General features: G+C 48.9%; 1 protein-coding gene across 2 annotated transcripts in view; it reads right to left on the reverse strand.

Annotated features, from left to right (window-relative positions):
• LOC112109329 (GDNF family receptor alpha-4) overlaps window positions 1-20,737 on the reverse strand; it is a 135,355-nt gene that overhangs the window by 74,695 nt on the left and 39,923 nt on the right. The window lies entirely within an intron of this gene.

Genomic DNA, 20,737 nt, shown 5'->3' on the forward strand with positions numbered 1-20,737 from the left:
GAGTTGACGGGGGAGCCGCGGCAGTCGACTTGCCACCGTGAGGACGGCCAGGTAAGTAGAACTAAGATACTTCGACTTCAGCTATGCGAATAGCGTAGCTGAAGTTGCGTATCTTAGATCGATCCCCCCCCAGTGTAGACTAGCCCTTAGCTTCCAAATGGAAGTCCATTAGTTGCTCTATGATCTCTCCCCAATCCATTACCAGGAGGAGGTCATGGATAGAACACTCTTGTCTGATGCTGGCAGTTACTCCAAATGGCAATGTCTTTTATTGGACCAACTTCTGTTTTGAGCTAGTCTCTCGCACCAACAGAAGTCGGTCCAATAAAAGATGTTACCGCGCCCGCCTTGTCTCTCTAATATCCTGGGCCAACATGGCTACAACAACACTGCACATGTCAAATGGCTTAGTCAGTTTACTGCTATGTATTACTTGACATTTCATAGTTTCAAGGAAGTCTGAATAATATTCACAAATTTCTGGGGGATTCCACAGTGGCATAGCAACTGCCATAAAACTGTTCTAGCCACTGTGTCAAGGGTTTTTTGGAAATCTATGAAATTCACATAGAGCGGTGGCTGCCCGTCGATAGACAGTGGACACAAAGGGTTACTATTTGAATTATGCAGGATTTCTCCTGTCTGAACCCTGCCTGGGTTTGCCGTAGCCTAGAATTGACTGCGTTTTTCAGCGCATCCTAATGCACAGAGCACTAGACTGGGATTCAAGAGATCTGGGTTCTACTCCCAGCTCTGACCTGCTGGGTGACCTTGGACAAGTCACTTGTCCTCAGTTCTCTGCCTCAGTTGCCCCTTCTGTAAAATGGGGATAATGATAGCGCCCTCCTTTGTAAAGTGCTCTAAAGTTCTAAGGATGATAAGAACTAGGTGGAGAGGAATGGGCTCTGCATACTTCAGGATTAGGCCCATGCATAACAAGGGAATGGGAGTGACAGATAGATAGAAAGTGACTTGAAGATTCAACCCCTAAAAACATTTATACGAATAGTGAGAACATACAGTTACATGAGATAGTGGACAGTATTTTCTGAAGTGCCTAAGCAACTCAGACACTCAAAGGGTTTAAATCAATAGGAGTTAGGTGTCTAAATATCTTTGTGGATCTGAGCCCAGAAGCTCGAGTATCCATGGGGTTTGGACTCCTAAGTGCCGGAGTCACTTTTGAAAATGAGGCTTAGGGTGTTTTTGAAAATTTTACCCAGTTTTAAATGTTTTCACAAGGGAACAAACCCCTCATGCTTCAGGGCTTCAGCCCAGCACTAGCCGAACAGGGTTAGGAAGAAACTTCCCCTATGAACCCATTGTTCCATAATTGCCCTCTTTACACGTGGGAAACTGAGGCACAGAGCCACTAAGGGACTTGGCCAAGGTACATATTTGTGGCACAGCAGTAACTGAGCCAGGGCATCCAGTGGTTGGAGCACTAGGCTGGGCCACAGGGCTATCCCTGCTCTAGCTGTTGGAGACCAGACACAGAGCTAGATGGACCCCTGGTCTGGCCCAGCATGGCAATTCTTATGTTCCCAAATAATGCTCCTTGCCTGTGTTTTTGTCAAAGATTTGACAGGCCTTGGCCTCTGGAGGCTCCCTCAAAGTTTTACTGAAAAAAATAAACTTGGGATACTTGGGAATTTGGCAGCTTTCGTTAGTGCCCAAAATAAAAAGTTCATCCATGTCAGTACATTCCGGGGAGAATTGTACAGTCTGCCCAGCCCTTGGTTTATGGATTTCAGATTGCCCTGGTTTTACTCTTGTGTTGAAGGTGTTTGATTCTGAGAACCAAAGTCTCAGGCTTTTAACAGCCTCGTGAACCAGGTGCTTTGCGCGCCGAACTCCTACAACCTGAATTCTTTTCCACATCAGGCAGTGTCACTCAGGCGATGCCTCCAGGTTACGCTGGCAGGCTGGCTTCTTTGTACTTCTCTTTACAAGTGTCTCCAGCAAGTTTTGTTTTATCTTCCTGCAGCTTTTATTTGTTGCAATGCCATTCTTTGCTTAGATCCCACAGACTTCGTGAGAGCAGGAGCGCTCACATGGTACCGTATAGTCAGCCCGTGTGAATTGCTGTAGCTTCACTGAAGTCAATTGAAGCATCAATGGTTTACACCAGATGAGAATCTGGCCCATAGTATCTAACTTTTCTTTGACATGCGAGCCACTGAGATCTATAACACAGAGCGATTCTAGAACATGCAATAGGAACTTCGCAAGAAGTTACAAGAGCAAACATCGGAAAGAAGCCGGTGATAAACAAGTCAATGTGGGAGCAAGGTTTTAATCTTAGATGCACCCACTTTAAATCCAGAGGAATTCCACTGACTTCAGTGGCGTTTCTCTGGATTTGCACCAATATCCCAGGTCAGATTCTGGCCCCATATGCCGATTGAGAGGGCAGAACTGATTCTGATCTCAATGATGCTGGTGAAAATCTGGTGTAACTCCAGTAACATCAAAGCTGTAATTGAAGTGTGAACTCAGAACTAGTTCTGATGGGGCCAAACTCTTACCTGGTGTAAGTTAGCATCACGCTGTTGATTTTAATGGAAGCACATCCATTTACATTCAGCCCCATGTGTGTCTGAAAAATGGCTGGTTGTGGAGTAAATGCTCTGGACAACATTCATCTGTGGTGTAAATCTGGAGTGACTCCAGTGGAGTCACTCCAGATTTACTGCTGCGTGTGTCTAGGGACAAACCAAATCCAGGGGCTCACTCTGCTATGCACTATACAAATGCAGAGTGATTGGTGGGTCACCAACTCCGCTCAGGACCTACACAGAGCACAGTTCCTTGGAAAAGTGAGGAAGGACAGTGTGATAATTCAGAATAAATTCTTTCCTCCGGGCAGGCTGCCTGGAGGCCTGCCAAAGTCTGGCGATTATGAGAAGGAATTCTCCATGAGTGGTTGCTATTCACCAATTCCAGATTTTATTACAACAATAGCAACATTTAAAAAAAAAATCTCTCTCTTCTTCCCCATGGAAAACAAAGAATCTTAAAAAAACCAACAGCAATATTTCCAAGTCTCAACATTCCAAACTAATGAGACTGCTTAAAAATCGTGAGTTTTATTTTTTTTAGAAAAATCAATACATTTTGGATTCTTTCCATTTCCCTCCAGCTTTCTGAGCCTTTATGGTACATTGGCAGAGCCTCTTGCATACTCTAGCGTGACCAGGGACAGCTGATGGTCAGCCTGGTACCCGTGCCAGTGGGAGGGGCTGGGGGCGGTACAGCCAGGCCAGAGGAGCTGCCCACATAGGGCGCCGGATCTTGCGAGCGGCGGCCCGACATGCTGCTGCTTTCAGTTCCCAGTAGATCCCTGTGGCTCCGCGGATATCCGATTTATATCCACATCCGCGGATATAAATTTTGTCTCCGTGCCGGACTCTATACATGTTTTCAAGCTTTTCTTGAACCATGAGGGCTAGAAACTTCTCTTCCCTTCCCTCCCACCTCCACAGAAAGCTGAGATTCTCAGGTAACACCATGACTCCAGCAGCTGAGACTTTAAGAAAAACACCAAGGACTGCAAGACTCACAGTAAATTCATGAGTGTTGACCACACTGGGCTGGAAAGGCCCGTCTTCCTGTTGCACCTCACAAAGTGCTCTTTTTAAAGAGACACCAGCCCTTCGCTCATGTGCCTGCTGCATTTACTGAGCAACACAACCTCACAGCATTTTTAAACAGTGAAGCACAGCCGGCAAATCTAGAGGCAGGGGAGGGGAGGAGACTGTGAGCTAGCCCACTGGGGGCCCTAAGCAGGACTATTTGAGGGGAGGGCACCCCCACAATGCCAAAACAGGCAAGTTCTTATAATAAGCAAAAGGGACGCTCCTTGAGCTGCTTGGGACCCTAAACAATTGCTTAGTCTCCTTATGCCTAGCACGGCACCATGCCTGGCCATCATGAAGGGAATTCCTAGCTCAGGGAGAGAAGGCAGCAGTCGCACAGCCAGGCGGCCACAAACCATTAGTCATCCTTGTCTTTGGTGGGAGGGAAGCACAAGTGTCATTGTCTGTTGTCATTATCTTAAATTAGCCAAACATAGCACTATAATTTATTTCGCTGGCAAGGTTGGTTACAATTACTTACTTATAGAGCTGACTGAAAAATTTCCGTCAAATCTGTTTTTCTATGAAAATTAGGTTTATGGACAATTTTTTTTTCCCCCCACAAAAATGTTTCTGCTTTCCATGAAAACAACAAATGTTTTTGTCAAAAACAGAATGCCCCAAAAGGGAAATAGTTTGATTCTGAAATGCTGCCATGATGACTCATGGGAGTTGTAGTTCAGGTCCCTTGTACTCCCATTTTCCCCAATGGGCCAGGCTCCCTGACCAGACTTCATCTCCCATGATCACTCTGAAATGCAGCTGCAATGCAACATATTTTCATTTTTGCTTGAACTATTTTTGTTTTTGGCAAAAACTCAGAATTTTCTATGGAAAAATGTAGATGAAAATGAATTTTCATTAGTTTTTCTAAACATTTGCTACAGAAAAAAAAAGCTTTTTCTCACCAGCTCTGCTTAACAATACCAAGCTCTCATGCAACACTTTTCATCTGTAGATCTCAAAAGGTTTTACAAAGGAGAGCAGTATCTTTATCTCCATTTTACAGACAGGGAAACTGAGGCACAGGGAAGGGAAATGACTTGTCTAAAGTCACCAGTAGAGCCAGGATTTTAATCCAGGTCTCCTGCATCCCAGTTCAGTGCTTCTAGGAGGTCCAACTGGTGGCCAGCTGGCAAGATCTGGCCTTTGGGACAATCCTGTCCAGCCCCTGCCATTTTATGCTACCACATGGCATCCTCCATGCAGTGGGATCTTGCACGGCTAGTGCGTAACACCGACAGACCCTGGTCATCAGTGGGCAGGATTGAACCTGGGACCTCTGGAGCTAAATGCATGAGCTAAAAGCCACATGGCTGGTAGCTAAGGCTGTGGAGCACACTCATTAACCTCTCTCTAAGTGGGCTCAGTGAAACCAGATGGGACAGAACACCACACCCAGGAGGTGTGTGGGTTACACAAAGTTGTGCTGTGCAGAGGACGCCATTTTGTTTCTGTATGTTGCCTGTGCTATGCCCGTAGCCCATGTCACTGAAAAAGTTGGACCACTCGCCTCCCTTATTAGGTATACGTTCCTAAATGCTTTTTCTTTTCTTTTGCAGGAGTCCCATAACCATCACCTGAATGACTCCAATACATCTACAGTATTTGTATCACTACATTATTATAGGGTCTACGGTACCAGCTTGGCTACAATATCAGCCGATATTACACTATCTAGTTATAGCAACTACAGTATCTACTGATGTTTAAGCCCTTGACATCTAAGCTGACATTTATTTTAGCCAGTGCTGGTCTTGAATCCCACTTCCTGCTAGGCCACTGAACACTAAACAGAAAACTCCACAAATGCTTCCAAATGTAGCTGCCTCCCATTGGTGACAAAAGGAAGCCCCATAGTGACAATACTTTATGCTTACTAGAGACAGAGCTGAACTGAAACTTTGGAGCTGAACACCGTAATCACTGAATATTTTTAGCTCTAAATTCAAACTATACCTAGCTCCTTCTACCCACAGATCTCCAAGTGTTCTCCAAACATTAATTCTTAAAGCCCTGGGGAGTAGGTTTCATTATTCCCCACTTAATAGATGGGGAATCTAGGGCACAGAGAGGTTACAAGTTCAAACGGCAAGCCAGTGCTGAAGGAAAGGAACAGAACTCAGCTTTCAGTCTGATTAGGTCTCTCTGGAGTAGGGAAAAAAAAGAGAAGAGGTTGAGGCAGTCCAGGTTTAGCTAATGTTAGAGGATCCTGATCTTTTCCCTAGTGTAGACAAAGATTAACACCTTTTACCTTGATGAGGTTGATGGAAGGCCAAGACTATAACAGGATTCAAAAAAAAAACTTGATAAATTCATGGAGGATATTAGCCAGGATGGGCAGGGATGGTGTCCCTAGCCTCTGTTTGCCAGAAGCTGGGAATGGGCGACAGGGGATGGATCACTTGATGATTCCCTGTTCTGTTCATTCCTTCTGGGGCACCTGGCATTGGCCACAGTCGGAAGACAGGAGACTGGGCTAGATAGACCTTTGGTCTGATCTGTATGGCCGTTCTTATGTTCTTGTGAGGGTGCGGCGGAGGAGAGCCTTATCCAAACAAACCCATTCTTTAACCACTAGGCAAGATTCCCGCCTTTCATATCCCTCTGCAACAAAGACTACCCAACAGTCACCCCTGGATTCCCCCTCCTCTAGCCCGGGGCGAGACGCCAAACCTGCACAGCTCTGCACAAGGCGGTGCCCCACCAGGGTGGGAAGCTGGCAATGCCAGGTTTGTCAAAAGCTAATTGTAGCTTCCCTTACCCCTTGATCATACACATTTAGCAAATGGGCTTTTAATCTCGTTAATGTTGTTTGAAGGGAGCAGCGGGTGAATCATCGGCTGCAAATGGAACAGTTTAGGGAATATAGGCATTTTCATTAGACTCACTTCTACTGCGGCACTTGCTGGTAGCAGGGAATTAACCCATTAATTCTATTAATATCTTCCATTTCACCTGTGCTCAGATCCCAAAGGATCCATAAGCACTTGACAACCATCTATAGGAATCAACTGTTTAATCAACACTGCACAACAAACCTATGCAGCTGTTTGGGTCAGGAAGTGAAGAAGAAAATTATGTCTAATAGAAACGAAGAGGAATTTGGGGAGGAGGGATATAATTACTCCAGCTGGAACACAGCCAGGATGCCAGAGCGAACACACCGTTGATTTTGCAGAAGCTTTAATAAACACCAGTGCTTGAGATCACAGAAGTATATCCCATCTGAAAGTCAGTGGGCCCTTAAGCACTACACTGGAGCATTGGTAGGAAGAACACCACCCATACACATCTATCCATCCGTCCCCATACACATCTGTCTCTTTCTCTCAGGTACTTCTCTGGCCTCATCCCTGTAGTATTTGAGTTCCTCATAATCCTTCACGTATTTGTCCACACAACACCCCTTCCTCTGAGTACAGACCAGACCCAACACTACTTCTTCCCGTCTATGTAGATGTCTGTACTGTGCTTGTCCGTGTAGTAGCCAGCTTGTGAGGTTCTCTGAGCTCACCCCCTCCCCTCCCAAGGCCACTGTAGACAATGGTCCACTGAACACAGAGTGTAAAGGGCACCCTCGTAAATATGCACATCTTTAAAGGGGAATTGCAGGGACCCAGCAATGCCTCCTATTTCTTGCAATTGATCTCATAGATTGAGCATCTCCCACAGAGTTCAATGAAATAGTCAGCTGACTTGCATAGGAGGGTGGTGAAGCACTGGAATGGGTTCCCTAGGGAGGTGGTGGAATCTCCTTCCTTAGAGCTTTTTAAGGCCCGGCTTGACAAAGCCCTGGCTGGGATGATTTAGTTGGGGATTGGTCCTGCTTTGAGCAGGGGGTTGGACTAGATGACCTCCTGAGGTCTCTTCCAACCCTGAGATTCTATGATTCTATGAACACTGTCAACTGTAACCTAACACACTTTGTCCAAATTAGGGCTTGTAATCCTGTTTCATGCTCTTTTGAGGGCACATCTACACTTAAAACGCTGCCCCGACACCGCTGTAGCGCTTTAATGAAGACACTCTACGTAATAACCGGAGAGAGCTCTCCCACTGGCGTAGTTAATCCACCTCCATGAGAGGTGGTAGATGTGTTGGTGGGAGAAGCCCCCCTGACGACACAGCAGGGTCTACATTGGTGCTTAGGTCGGTATAATCACGTCGCTCAGGGGGGGTGGCTTTCCACACCCCTGAGCAACGCGGTTATACCGAAGTAATTCTGTAGTGTAGACCTGGCCTCAGGCAATTACCACCTAGCACACTTGTAACACGCCTTGGCTGTGTCTACGCTGGACTATTTGGGGAAATCTATCAGCACCGCAATTCCATTGACACCACCATGGTAGCAACAGTGGAAGAGCTAGGGTAGCCTGGCAGCTAGATTCCCCCTACTCTAGCCCGGGGATAGAAGCAGGAAGTGGATGCCATCTGTGCCACATCTATATTTGCCCTGCTGGCATTGTCAGCACCAGTGTAGTAGCATTAGTGGTATTTCAGCTGTTGGACATTTTCCAGACACACACACACACACACACACACACACACACACACACACAGTTCATCACCTACCCTGCCCATGGGTTCCAGGTATAATTATTATTATTTATCATTTGCATGCCAGTACCACCTAGAATCCTCGGTCATGGACCAGGACCCATTGTGCCGAGTGCTGCACAATCACAGAACAGACGTCCCCGCCCAAAAGAGCTTTCAATCCAAGTATCAGACAAGAGACAACAGGTGGATATGGACAGACAAACGGAGGAGCACAAGGAAACAATGAGAACCGGTCAGCGTGGTCGGCAGGTGGGGTGCTGAAACCACTGCCGGCCAGCTAGCCTGGTTAATTAATATATATATTCCTATCCGTTTTGGACGGAGAAACTGTACTACAGTCAGACTAGAAACAACGACCTTACAAAGCACTTGTCAAGCTCGTAGACTCACATCCCAACCCATCCTCGCCAGCCTGTTGTTCTGGGTCTCACACCTGGCAGAGCTCAGAATGACTGAATTTTAGTGACCTCAGAGTAACACATACAAAAGCCCCTTCTTCAACCAACCCTATCCGTTATCACATCACCTACAGAAGACCCCTCCCGTGTGGGTCTGCCTGGGGAGCTAGAACTCTGGTAGGCTGCAGATGCTGAGGTCACATCCTCTGTAATTTATTCCAGCATTTGCTGGCTAATATTCCCTGCTTCCCCCAAAATCCACTGGTAAAAGCCCCTTCTACTCCGCTGGTAACGAGCTTCAACTCATCTTGGCAGCAAACCTGATTCTGCCTCTCACATCCCAGTGTAATTATTAAACTACCCTGCTGAAGTATTCAGTCATTTGCTGGTATTTTACTTGCAATTAGAACTATGAACGTGCTCCATTAGGTTTATAATATCCTTTATGCTCAGTCTGGCATTTGGGGAACTATTTTATTGCATCTGACATTCAGGGGAATAGGGCTGGCGAAGTTAGCATAGGTAAGGGTGTTCTTGACCCCAATTTTTGAATGCAGGATGTGTCTGAGTGTTACACAAACAACAGTTTTGTTCACACCTGTCTCACTCTGATCCCTTGGTGACAGCGGTGGTACAGGCCATAATCTCTGACAGCTTTTATAGCAAAACATGTCTGGCTTGAGATGAACATGTGCTTGTCGCCAGGGAAAACTAAGGTACCACGTATGAAAGCTGCATTTCTCATTAAAAAGAAACCAGGCAAGTTGATCACAAGAGAGGTCTGCACACAGGACTGGGAGCCAGGAACACCTGAGTTCTACTCCTAGTTCTGAAACCTACCCCCTGTGAGGCCTTGGAGAACTCTTCGTGCCCATTATAATTTGTATCACAGTAGCAGCTGTCTCCTGAATGCCCCGTGACAGAGAGCCTCTGCCCCGAAAGGCTCGAACCACAGAAACAGAGAGGGGTCACACAGGAGATTTATGGCAGAGCTGGGATTAGAAACCAGGGCTCCTGGGTCCCAGTGTAGTGACCTGGCCACCTGACGTTTGATTTCTAATCACTGCCAGACATAACGGCCATCTCATGTTTTATTTCTCAATAAATTAAATGGATCCCTGGCAACATCACACAATTCTAAAGCTTTCAAGGTGTCTTTCCCAGGAGATCTCAAAGCACCTGACAAGCACAGGCGCTGACTTTCATTTTTCCAGGTGGGCTCCACCCCCACTCTGCCCCAAGGCCCGGCCCCCCACTCCACACCTTCCCCCAAGCCCCACCTCTTCCCACGGTTGCTCTGCCCCCTCCCCAAAGCTCCTCCTGCCCGCTACCAAACAGCTGATCCATGGGACCTGCCAAACAGCTGATCGGCGGGTGGCTGGTGGGTGCTGAGCACCCACTATTTTTCGTCCATGGGTGCTCCAGCCCCGGAGCACCCACAGAGTCAACACCTATGCGGATAAGCATCAGTTAACCTTCACAATCCCCTGTGAGAGACAGGCCACTCGTTACCCTTGTCTTACACAGGTGAAGGCTGAGAAACAGAGGTGACATGACTCTCCCAAAGTCCCAGAGCCAGGCAGGGAACCCGGGGCTCCCGATTACCACGCCTGGGCCTTACCCACAATCCCTCCCATAGGCCATGCCCCCTTCCTCATCATTCACAATCCACCCCGTGGCAAGATGAAATACAGAAGAAAACACGAGGAATTACTGAAGCCTCCAGCTGCTCTTCCCTCTAAAGTCTGCAGTCGGATAACGCCGCTCCCAGGGCTGCTCATTCCGCCTCCCCCCCTCCCGCTTCCTCCCCCCACACCCAGCTGACTAATTCCTCACACTTGCTCTGCCAGTGACCTTTTCCCAGAACAGCACTGCACACCCCATAGCTTTTTAAAGCCTTCCAGCAGGTGCACAACCGCATGTTTTTGTTAGTGCCTCTGATTAGGGGGTTTTCCTCTCTCTGTCTTTAACTCAGCAGAACAGAGCGTCCTTGAGAGAGGCCAAATTGACAATCCTGGACACTGCCATTCTCTGTTTCTGTACAGAACAAATAGGGCCCAGGCAGTGCAAGTGTAACCCACACCCGCTCACTTGTGACAAGACACCCTGGGTGGGTGGGCAGCAGCAGCAGGGTTTGAACTTGTGACCTCTGGAACTTAAAGCGTGAAAGAGCTGACTCTTGTTAGTCAAGGCCGTGGCAGGCTCATCAGGCTCTGTTAGTTAGGGTTACCATTCGTCCGGATTCCCCCGGACATGTCCGGATTTTTGAGCTAAAAATAGCGTCCGGGGGGAATTTGTAAATGTCCGGACTTCTCCCCGGACGCTAACAGGGCAGCTGGCCGGATGGTGAAACTTAGGCCTGGTCTACACTACGACTTTAATTCGGATTTAGCTGCGTTAATCCGAATTAATCCTTAACCCGTCCACACAACGGAGCCAGTTACTTCGAATTAAAGGGCGCTTAAAATCGATTTCTGTACTCCACCCCGACGAGCGGAGTAGCACCAAAATCGATTTTGTAAATTCGAATTAGGGGTAGTGTGGCCGCACACCACCGAATTAATGTGGTTAAAATTAATGGGGTAGTGTGGCCGCACACCACCGAATTAATGTGGTTAAAAACCGAATTAATGTGCTTAGTGTGGCCGCGCACAATCGAATTTATACAATCTGTTTCCCAAATTCGAATTATCTAAATTCGAATTAATCTCGTAGTGTAGACGTACCCTTACATGGGGCTCCGACAGCCAGAGACAGCCCCTCCTCCGCTCCCCTGCAACAGAGATCACTCCCTCCCTCCCTGCATTCCAGATCGCCTCCGGCAGTCTGGAGGTCCTCCCCCGCCAGCCAGCCTGCCGGGACAAGCCTGCCGGGACGAACGGAGCCGTTCCTGAGCAAGCTCATGGAAACATTAGGCGAAAGCCAACAACAAGGGTGCCAGGGGGTCGGAGAAGGGGCAGGGAGGTTTTGGAGGGGGCAGTCAAGAGACGGGGGGGTCGGGAGTTCGGGGGGGGGCTTTCTGGGGGAGGGTGTGGATAAGGTTTTGGGCAGTCAGGGTACAGGTAGGGGGTAGAGTCCTGGGGGGCAGTTAGGGGGGGTCTTAGGAGGGAGCAGTTAGGGGAGGGTCTTAGGAGGGGACAGTTAGGGGACAAGGAACAGGGAGGCTTAGGTAGGGGGTGGGGTTCTGGAGGGCAGTTAGGAGCAGGGGTCCCAGGAGGGGTGGTCAGGGGACAAGGAGCGGGAGGGGGGTTTGGGAGTTCTGGGGGGGGCTGTCAGGGGGTGGGGGGTGGGTGGATGGGGCGTGGGAGTCCCAGGGGTCTGTCTGGGGGTGGGGGGGTGGATAAGGGTTGGGGCAGTCAGGGTACAGGTAGGGGGTAGAGTCCTAGGGGGCCAGTTAGGATGGGGGGAGGGTCTCAGGAGGGGGCAGTCAGGGGACAAGAGGCAGGGAGGCTTAGGTAGGGGGTGGAGTCCTGGGGGGCAGTTAGGGACAGGGGTCCCAGGAGGGGGCAGTCAGGGGACAAGGAGCGGGGGGGGAGGGTTAGGGGTTCTGAGGGGGGCGGGAAGTGGGAGGGGCAGGGGCGGGGCTAGGGCAGGACGGGGGCGGGGCTCCTCCCGTCCTCTTTTTTGCTTGCTGAAATATGGTAACCCTACTGTTAGTGGCCCAGCCAGAACTACAGAGGCACAGGGCACCCCCCCGGCGTGGATGTGGGCTACAAGTACTTTACTTACGACAAACAGGACAGGAATTTTCTGATAAAACTTTTTTTTTTTAAATGTCGATTTGTCTAAACTCCGGGAAAGGTTCAGTTTCAACAAACGTCCCCATTCGAAAACATTTGGAAATTGTCAAAAATGTCCCATTCCAACGTTTTTGAAATGAAAAAACGTTTTCCCATTTGAAAAAGACTTTTTGTTTCACAAATGTAGCCAATTTGGACTAAATAAAAAATGTCTTTTTTTTTTTAAAAGGTCAGAATGAAACATTCCAACTGAGCCAATCCAAAATGTTCTTCTTGATTTGCAAAAATGGTCAAGATTTTGGCGTTTTGTCCTGATTTGGTGTGGGAATAAAATTTGAAATCTTGAAATCTCTTGTGGGATGGGAAAAATCTTTCCTTCCCAGCCTGCTCGTGTGCCCCTCTGCAATGCTGCTCTGTGGGAATCCAGCTCTCTGGAGGAGACGGGAGGTCTGTCTCCGTGGTCCACCCAGTCCTTGCCCTCTCTTCTGAGGCCTGTCAGCTACTGCAAACTGCAGTGATGGTTTAATTATCCTTTAGCAACTGGACTGAGACTCCCTTATTCATTGCACGTAGTCTGTCAGGTAGACATCAGATGCTAACAACCACCAATCTCTACCAATCAGCTCTGGATTTAAAGGGCCTGTCCTCTCACTTACACTGGGATAAATCTGAAGTCAATAGAGATACACTAGTGTAAAACTAGAGCGAAAATAGAATTAGCCCCATTGGCTCTACAGCTCTATTAATAATGACTTGAGACATCCAGGGGCCCTTTTTCTTAGTCTTTAGCCTCCTTCAACCCTTTGAGGGTTTGCAAAGGGAGAGGAAAGAGGTGGGTGGTACTCCTCCAAGCTCCACCCACAAACCACGTCCTGCCCACTAGTGACAACAAGCTGAATTGCTATGCACAGTTGATGGTGCAGATGTGCAAAAATACGACCAAGCACACTTCACTGGTCTCCTTGGGCTAGCATCCCCTCCATGAGCTTCAGATACACCCAGCCTCAGCTATCACAGACAGCGGAATGCCAGTTGCGTTCTCTTTTTCTTCTTTGTGGCCATGGTATATTGCTGTGTGACAGACTAAACTCCCCCTTCACAGGACGTACACCTCCCCTGAGCACTGAAATCGAGTGTAGCATTAAAATCTATCGACTGACAACCTTTTGCCAGTCCCAGCTGTGGTTAGTCTTACTCCCCTAACATTTCCCATCCTTTGATGATTCTCTCAGGGTCATTTCTGACGTCACCCTTCAAGACATCAGCTTGGAAAGGATACAGACTCTGTGGTGCTGCGCGGCTTGAAGAAAGATTTACACCATTTGCATTGTGTGAATGAGCTAGTGATCCTAGTGATTCTTCACACCTGATTTGCACCTGCGACTGTGTTTTAACCAGTATGCCTGATCCATTTACACAAGCCCATGTGAATATTATTACACACATTTATAGACTTTGGAGCTTATTTTGATCGCACCTCTGTTTTATACCACTGTCGCCCCATTGCCTTCACTGGGGTTTCTCACCCTGGTGTAGTGAGAAGAGGATCACACCCTAGGTCCGCGTATGTATTAACATAGCTACGTGTCAGGCTGACATATTTTCCAGCTGCGTTTTGACTCTGAGCCTCTTTCCTAAGAAAATCCGCAAAGTGGATTTTCCCTCCTGTCCCTCCATCTCACGCTCAGAAAGAACCGCCCGTCGGCCTCTGAGAAACAAACACAAACAGCGCTGAAGCAGGAGAGGTTCTGCGGAGCGGAAGGTAAGGGAAAACCAATTAGGCTCATTCTGCTGTTCCGGCTCCTGCCTCCTTCCTTGGATTTGTGCATTTGTAACTTAATCAGACCGCCCGCGGAGAAGGCTGCTTTTTGTGCCCCTCGTGTTCCTGATGTCCTATGAAGTTTAAACATCTCCAACCCCACAAGCCCACTCCTTCCTGATATAACAACCAAGCTCCAGCTCTTGGCTCGGAAAATACAATCTTATCTCGACAAACCACTCCAGCCCGACACACCTAGGTTTCCATCTCTCTCCTCTGGCTTTAATGAAGACCCCATTTCCTTTCAGAAGCAGGAGGACGGCCCAGATTAAAAGGAACTTTTAGCCACCAGCGATATTACCCTCCCTTGCCCTCTGAGTTTTTGTCCTTCTTGCATTTTCTATTGAGCACGGAGCTGAATGGCGAAATGAAAACTGAACTTCCCAGCTGAGACCACAGATGCTTGGCTGTGCATACCTTAGGGAAAAATATGTGTGATTTCCATTTTGGCCAATTATTATGCGTGGGGAATCTTTTATCCCGGGGCGGGAGGTAGATAGTATGTGTGTGGTGGAGAGAGCTTCCAAAGGGTTGATTTATCTTTTAAAGGAACAATGTCGGTTTAAAAAATGTCGAGCCAGATCCTCAGCCGGTATTAATCAGCATTGCTCCCTTGCAGTCAGCGAGGTTTTTGGCTGAGGACCTGGCCTAGTATATGTTAAAAAAGGAAAATTCCTGTTTCCCACGTGGCTTAGTGCTGTTTGTTTCCTTTTTGCATTTCTCTCAGTTTGGCCAATGGAAATCAAATAGTCAGTCTTGCTTATATGACAGGCGAATCTACACTACCGAGCTGAGCTGCTGTAGAGCGACTGGGGAAGCCACGCTGTGCCGACGGGAGAGCGCTCTCCTGTTAGCATAATTACTCCAGCTAGGTCTACACTAGGAGGGGGGGGTCGATCTAAGATATGCAACTTCAGCTACGTGAATAACGTAGCTGAAGTCGGCGTATCTTAGGTTGATTTACCTGGCCGTGAGGATGGCGGCGAGTCGACCGCTGCCGCTCCCCCGTTGACTCTGCTTCTCGCCGCGGTGGAGTTCTGGAGTCGACGGCAGAGCTATCGGGGATCGATTTTATCGCGTCTCCACTAGATGCGATAAATGGATCCCCAATAGATCGATCACTACCCGATCTGGCGCGTAGTGTAGATGTACACTCCACCTCAACAAGAGGCGGAAGCTATGTCGGCGGGAGAGCGTCTCCCATGACACAGTGAGATGAGGACAACTTTTTAAGTCGATGTAATTTACATTGCTTGGTGGGGGTGGCTTTTTCACACCCTTGAGTGACATAACTTACATGGACTTAAACAGCAGTGTAGACAAGCCCTATGTGAGCAAAACTCATCCCTGTGCATTGGCCCAGCACAAGGTCCAGGCCTCACTTACATGCTCTGCAATGTGTGGATAAAAATATAAAATACTCCTGTAGGAAGATTGCAATGTAACACTACTTCGTGTCTTACAACTCCTAACGATACCACACAATAACGCCAAACCACAGAGAGACAAAGCAGGCTGCTCCCTAAAACTGAGAGGCACAACTCACCCCACCTTACAATCAGGAGCACTGGAAACTCCCTAAAAGTGGGGGGCCACCAGTGCCCAAACCATGGCTCCGCCCCCACACCGCTCATTCCCCAAGGCCCCACCCTCGCACCGCCCCTTCTCCCCAAGCACCCTGCCTTGCATTGCCCCTTCCCCCCCCGAGACCCTGCTCCCATGATCCTCTTCTTCCCAAGATCCCATGCCGGTCGCTCCTCTCCTCCCCTCCCTCTCCCCCTGTCGCTCGCCTTTATGGCCAGTAAAAAGGGCCATGGCCCCCCGACACCCCCGCCCCTGTTCTGGTGCCCTAGCTTGCTATAGGCTGTCTGTCTGCAGCCCAACTCTGATCATGTGCTTCCCCTGCCTGCAAGCACCCCTTACAAATTAAAGTCACAATTTTCCATATACCAGAAAATGGGGCATAGATCAGGGTGAGCAGATAGCAAGCGTGAAAAATTGGAACGGGGCTGGGGACTAATAGGCACCTATATAAGACAAAGCCCCAAATATCGGGATTGTCCCTATAAAATCGGGACATCTGGTCACCCTAGCATAGGTCTTGTGCTATGTCACCCTCTAAGCATTATTTATTTTGACCACTTTTGTTTCTAGTCAGTTTCACTTTCCAGTTCTCATGCATTCCTTTCGTTAACTCTCATCCTTCTTCACTCCATCACCTCTCTACTGGGTATCAGCCGGAGGCACATCTAAAACGCAAGGTCTGACCCTGCAAACATTTCTTACTCAGTAAAGGCCCCGATCCTGCAAGCTGCTCTGTGTAGGTAACTCCTGCAGCCCCACAGAACCCCATTGAACAGAGCAGGATTGGGGCCAGAGTGTTTGCTACTCTGAACAATCCTACTTGAGTCCCTTAATATCAGCAGTGTTGCAGGATTAGGCCCCGAGATGATAAATTGTTTGGGGGCAGGAACTGCATCTTTTCTGGTTGCCTGTGAAGCACCCGGCACAGTTTTAGACTCCATAAATTAACCAGTAATAAATAATGACGTACTAGCCCAATGTCTGCATTTCAAAGGCTTTAGAGGTGTAGGGTCTCTTGAAAAAGAATTAAAAAAAACCCTCTTTCCCCGCTGGAAAAAAAATTCCAGACAAATATTTCTGTAAATTTTGTAAAATCTCATTTCCTCCCCGTAATCAACCTAAAATCTGGGTCAGATCTCCCCTATAAACACAGGCAGGGCAAGGCCCCCCGTGGCGTGGCTCCAGTGAGGTCCCTGGAATGGATCTGACTCAGGGTTGCTTTGGGGGTGCAGCAAACCCCAGTTCTTTCCCTTGCCTGCTAGCGAGCCCACAGAGTCATGAGTGCGAAGGGTGTGAGAAGGGCCCCGCTGTGTGCAGCTGACGGCTAAGACGTATTATTCCTTTCTCCATGTAGACTGAACAGCTGTGCGTGGGGGTGGGGGAGGGGGGGGCTGCAGAGCTCCACAGATCATTCATTAGCCTTATCCCCTCTGGGAGGGGGCAAAGTTCAGACAGCCCAGATCAAAGTGACTAGAACTATTTTGACCCAATGCCATTAAAGGGCCTTTTAAAAGAAACCCCCGTCCCCTCCCCCAACCACCATCTGCATTATAAAGTAAGGCGCTGTGCTGCCCGTTTTGCCATTGACTTAAGCAGTAACACTATTCAGCTCTTACTTAGCAAAGACATCACGTTCCCTTTTACCCTAATAAAGACACCTAGCCTCTCCTCTCGCCTGCCTGATTAACATCAGCTACACTCTGGCCAGGAAGGGGATGTCCACACTGCAGCTGGGATCGAGCCTCTGGGCCTGGGTAGACAGACTCGCTCTAGCTAGCATGCTAAAAACAGCACTCTGGATGTTGCACATTGGTCTAGCTGCCTGAGTCCAAGGGTGCTCAACTCCCTGAGTCCACGCTTGGAGGTTAGCCTGAGCCACCACCCGTGTTGCATTAGGGTCTGTTTACCCGGGCTGAGTGGCTCGCCCCCAGCTGCAGCATAGATGTACTTGAAGAGTATCACTGTCAAAACATCCCCTACCCTTCTCCTGTATCAAAGCCCCCTTGTTTGCAGCGTTCCCCTTTTCCCTGAGTTTGTCTTTTCTCATTTGTCAGCCATCAATTTCCACCTCCCCTTGGGTTTCAGAGGCAGTGGAAGCCAGCTACAACCCTGGACTCTAATGAAAATGCGTGTAAAGAAGGTAGCTGCGGTGGTGGTTTCACTAGTGTGGGCACGTGACTAGTAGGTTCTGCACTAAAATCACTGACTCGTACCGTCGATATGCTAACAGAGAGGGGCAACTTTTAATTGTGGCTGACCTGGATTGGAGGTGATAAGCGGGAGAAGACTGATGCCTTATCCCCAGCACCGTCCACTTTCCTCATCCTCTCACCTCCAACCTCTTTGTGCTATGCACTTCCTGTTCCTCTACGACAGAGGGTGTGATCCTCCATTACACTGACACCCCGCTGTGCACGCTAGAAATGCAACGGGACCTTAACGCAGGTGTAAATTCAGGCCTGAGCAGTGGAAAGGAGCCTACGCTTGGCTGAGAATTCAGGCCAAAAGGACTGGAAAAGAACCCCGGGTGACAGGGGTAAATGATATACCTGTGGTAGTTTGTTTCTGTGGCTTCCTAACTGCTGGGTTGCGGGGAGACAATGAGACAATGGCTAGACAGGCCCAGTGAACGGCTGTGGGGCTGATGAACGGCAATGGTATGCGCAACACGCCTGCCACACACCGAGGCCTGTAGGAACGCAGTGGAAGTTACATGCATATGAATTCTGGTTCATTGCTTAGCTTTATTCCTTCTGGGGCTATCTGACTTGCAAGATCGATTTGATCAACGGTGTTTTTATTGGCTTTGTTACTTGGGTCTGAGGTGTCAGACGGCTACGAGAATGAGAAAAGCTGTTAGATTTTTTCCATCCCCAAAGAGAAGCCCTGTGCTTTCAGTTTCAGTGACCTTTAATTTGTACTAGGACTATAAATGAGGGAAGGATAAAAGTCAGCGTCTCAAAGAGTGAGTGCAGTGTGTTTGGGTCTCCTCTGAAGCAATCTACTCTGAACTCAATGCAAAATGGCTGCTGCTAGAGCTTGTTGGAAAATGGAAATGCTAGGATTTGGAAATACTGTACTCCCACTGTGCTTCACGGGAGTGCCTCATGTGCTCATTCTCATCTGTAGGCCGGACTCCCTAGTTGGACTACATCTCCCATGATGAACCACCATCTTCCCTCTTGGTGAGGGGAAGCGGTACATCATGAGAGTCCCTGGCCATGGTGCACTATGGGAAATGTAGTCTGGCTAGGGAGCCTGGCCCATAGAGGAGAACAGGGACATGAGGCAATCAAACTAAAACCCCCATGAGGTACTGAGGGTACAGAAATACACCACTTTTCAAGAAAACGTGTGTTTCGAGCCAAACCCTATTTTCTGTCCAAATTGTTTTTCAATTAGCCCTATTGCCCGCCTCTGCAGACAACACAGCATAGGCACTGAATTTTATTTTTCCCCGGGGGTGCTCCGCCCCCAAGGCCCCGCCCCCACTCTGCCCCTTCCCCTGAGGACGCACCCCCACTCCACCTCTTCCTGCCCCTCCCCCAAAACCCCACCCTCGCTCCACCTCTTCCTGCCCCTCCCCCAAAACCCCACCCTCGCTCCGCCTCTTCCTGGCCCTCCCCCAAAACCCCACCCTCGCTCCGCCTCTTCCCACCCCCACTCCCACCCCTCCCCCTGAAGCCCCCTGCCAGTTCGTTGCTCTCTCACGCGCCTCCCCCAGTTGTCAAACAGCTGATCAACGGCGCCACCGAACAGCTGTGGCTGATGGGTACTGAGCACCCACTATTTTTCCCCCCAAATAACAGTTATGTAGCTAAATACTCCACAAAGAGGACTCCAGCAGTACCAGGGTGTTGTACCAGCAGTAATAATGCTGTTCTCAGCTGTCTGTGAAGGGGGATTGTATGGACAGCAAAATCTGGGATGGAGTGGTAATAATAATTCCACTTTAAACAGCCCTGGGGTCACTGAACCTGGAGCGCTGTGGGCAGTTCTGATCTCCCCAGCTGTGGAGGATTAATTCACACCCAGCTCACGGCTGTCTAGGGGCATGAAATGAGTCTGTTGGTCTCAAACCAGGTCCTAGTGGCCCGGTGTCTGTACCACCAAAACCACCTCTCCAGCGGACTCTTCTTGGCTGTCTCAGCAGAGAAACCAAGAGCCGGATGGGCGTGGAGAGTGAATTCTTCTTGCGTGCCAAGGCGTGGCCCCTGCAGGTTAACGTTCAGGCACATCGATGGGCTGGCCCGAGAGGACATTGCAGTGCCACTGCCTATGTGCTGACTGGTCTGTGCGTCAACATCTCTCAAGCACTACATTCGCTCTCCCTGGTGCATACACAAATAATTTAGAAAAACTATAGGGTAGCTGCTGTAGGCAGGGAGTTGTGGGCCAGAGCCCCGGTTGGTGTAAATAGGTGTAGCTCCATTGGCACCAACGGGGCCAAATCCCCAGCTGGTGTAAATAGGCAGAGCTCCTTAGGCGTCAGTGGGACAGATCCCCAGTGGGGGTAAATCGGTGCAGCTCCACTAGAGTCAGTAGGCTGCTCCCCAGCTGGCGTAAATCAGTGCCGCTCTGTTGGAGTCACTGGACCACTGGTGTAAATCACTGAAGCTCTGTTGAGTTCAGTGGAGCCATGTTGAGACCGGTTGAGACTCCGGCCTGTTACCTTCTCCCTGTGTTGGCAGCGCTTTGCTTAGCATATTGTGGACACTACCAGAATAGCAATGAATAAACCATCATCACAGAGGAAATACAAGAAACAGCAACAAGAATGATACAGGGAGGAGAGGCCAGGGAGCTCGATTTATAGAGCTTAGGGGAAAAAAGACCCCCTGGAGGTATGACGACAGTCTATAAATAACAGTCTAAAGGAAAGAAAGAGCTCATTCACTCTCCCAGAAAACAGGAGGGCCAGGAGCCATGGCCTGAAGCTAAGAAAAGGAAAGGGATGGGATAACTCAGTGGTTTGAGCATTGGCCTGCTAAACCC

Source organism: Terrapene carolina, unplaced genomic scaffold (assembly GCF_002925995.2).
Source record: "Terrapene carolina triunguis isolate 2854851 unplaced genomic scaffold, T_m_triunguis-2.0 Scaffold633, whole genome shotgun sequence".
Taxonomy (NCBI): Eukaryota; Metazoa; Chordata; order Testudines; family Emydidae; genus Terrapene; species Terrapene triunguis.